Below are 2,584 nucleotides of genomic sequence, written 5' to 3'. Positions count from 1 at the left end.
TCCGGCTACTACCAGTTGCGAGTAAAAGAGTCAGATGTACCTAAGACTACTGTCAGAACGAGGTATGACCATTATGAATTTCTTGTGATGCCTTTTGGGTTGACAAATGCACCGGCTGTATTTATGGAGTTGATGAATAGGATGTCCCGGCCATACTTTGACAAGTTTGTTGTTGTGTTTATTGATGACATCCTGATTTATTCCAAGGATGAGACTTGATAAACCATAATATATACAAATTTTTACCCTATACTTGGCATATTTATGGATGATTTTTCCTTGGTTTCATTGAATTCGATGCTTCTAATCCTTTAAATTCATGTTTTATACTTAGCCGAGCATTGAAAGACGAAAAGAGCAAGAAACGAGCCAAAAATAGACAAAATGGGCCTAATTCAGCGTGGTACACGACCTAGGCACTTCCACACGGGTGATCCACACGCCCGTGTGTGACACAAGGGTAGACCAAACACCCGTGCGTCATGGCTGTGTCAACACTAAACCAAGTCAGAATTGCACACGGCCTTAGCACATTCACACGGGCGTGGCACACGGCTGTGTCCCTATCGAGACCAAGTCTAATTCTACTCGAAAAAAGGCTAATTTTGGGCTATTTTGAGGCATCCCAAGGTCTATATAATCACCTTAGAAGAGGATTAAAAGGGGGACGGAGAGTAGAAGGAAGAAAATACTGAAGGACAACCATCAGAATCAGCTTGGAAGCAGGATCTACATCAAGACTGAAGATTTCCATCCAATTTTCTAGAAGTTCTTTGGGTTTCTTTATGTTTTGTTGTTTTCCAATTTTTGAGATTTTTTCCATTATTATGAACTAAACTCCCTAAATACCTAAGGGAGATAAAACCTAAGACAGATCTTATTATTATTTGAGTTATATGATATATACTTGTTCTTATTCTTAATTGTGAAATTAACTCTTGCACTAATATTCCAGTATATTAATTCAGGTTTTTGATGTGCTTATTCAGTGGAGCAAAAGTCCCTGTTTAAGAGTAGATCATTCATAATTTAGTGGAGTTGCATGCAATCCTAGAGATAGGACGACATAAATTTGCCGGATTAGAGTCAAATCTAATAAGGGAATCCATAGATTGAGTTAATGCGACAATAGAGGTTTTAATTAGAAAGAGATTTCGATTAATCAACCTAGAGTCAGTTTTTTTAGTCTCGAGAGAGATATTAACATAAATCAGGGAATTCTACGGATTAAGTCAAGTGAATAAATCGTCTAATTTAGAAGTAATAAGTGACGTCTAGGAGGATTTTTCCTTGGGTATTGTCTTCTCCATCAGTTTTCCAAAAGTATTTTTCAACTTTAATCTCTGTCGTAAACTTAGTTAATTAGATAATTAATTTTAGATAAAAAATTCTTTTAATTTTTTAGGCTAGATAATAAATAGATAGTAATTACTAGTACTTTTAGTCCTCGTGCATACGATATTTCCGGTCTCATCATAACTATACTACTGTTCAATAGGTGCGCTTGCCTTAAGTCGAATTTTTAGTTAGTTTAGTGACCATCAAGTTTTTGACGATGTTGCCGGGGACTAAGATATTAGGAACGCTTAATTTTTATTACTTTAGCCATTTTTATTTTTATTGCAATTTAATTTTTTTTTGTTTTGATTACTAAAATTTCTTTTATTTACTTCTGGTAGGTTTTTATAGTTTATGACTAGAAAAAACCCGTCAGGACCTCTACTTTTTGACAGTGAGATTGAAAACACAGCTCGCAGAAACCGAAAAGAAATAAGACAAAGCCTACAATACATAGAGGAAGGGCAAGAGGACGATATTCGTACTACAACCGATGAGATGACTGATAATCAAAATAATCCGCTACCTCCTATGGTTGCTGCAAATCCAGTAAATCAGTATCCTGCTCTTCGTACTATGTATGATTATGCTAAACCTACTTTAACAGGAACTGAATCAAGTATAGTTATGCCTGTTGTTGCTGCAAATAATTTTGAGCTGAAACCTAACACGATTCAAATGATACAATAGTTTGTTCAGTTTGATGGTTTGCAGTACAAGGATCCAAACACTCATTTAGCAAATTTTTTGGAATTCTACGATACCTTTAAGATCAATTGCGTTTCTGAAGATGCCATTCGCCTTCGGTTGTTCCCATTCTCATTGAGAATAAGGCTAAATAGTGGTTAAACTCATTACCGTGATGGTCAATCACCACTTGGGAACAAATGATTGAAAAATTTTTACTTAAATATTTTCCTCCGGCTAAAATGGCTAAACTAAGGAATGATATCTCTTATTTTTTGCAGATAGATATAGAAACTCTTTATAATACATGGGAGAGATATAAGAACTTATTAAAAAGATGCCCTCACTATGGGTTACCTATATGGCTGCAGGTTCAGACTTTTTACAATGGTGTGAACCCCTCAACAAGGCAATTGATCGATGCAGCCGTCGGTGGAACGTTAAACAACAAAACACCTGAAGAGGCTTATGAATTTTTTGAAGAGATGTCACTGAATAAATATCAGTGGCTAGTCATGAGAACAAAGCCAAAAAAAGCAGCCAACATTTTTAACGTGAC

At 35.8% G+C, this 2,584-nt stretch overlaps 1 non-coding gene across 1 annotated transcript; it reads right to left on the bottom strand.

Moving 5' to 3' along the window:
• Positions 1 to 2,273: 2,273 nt before the first annotated feature.
• Positions 2,274 to 2,380, bottom strand: LOC121212065 (small nucleolar RNA R71). Its single transcript, XR_005907275.1, has one exon. It is a non-coding gene; the product is annotated as a small nucleolar RNA R71 (small nucleolar RNA).
• Between the last annotated feature and the right edge of the window lie 204 nt (positions 2,381 to 2,584).

This window comes from Gossypium hirsutum, chromosome A12 (genome assembly GCF_007990345.1).
Source record: "Gossypium hirsutum isolate 1008001.06 chromosome A12, Gossypium_hirsutum_v2.1, whole genome shotgun sequence".
NCBI lineage: Eukaryota > Viridiplantae > Streptophyta > Magnoliopsida > Malvales > Malvaceae > Gossypium > Gossypium hirsutum.
This window is presented reverse-complemented; position numbering and strand designations above follow the sequence as displayed.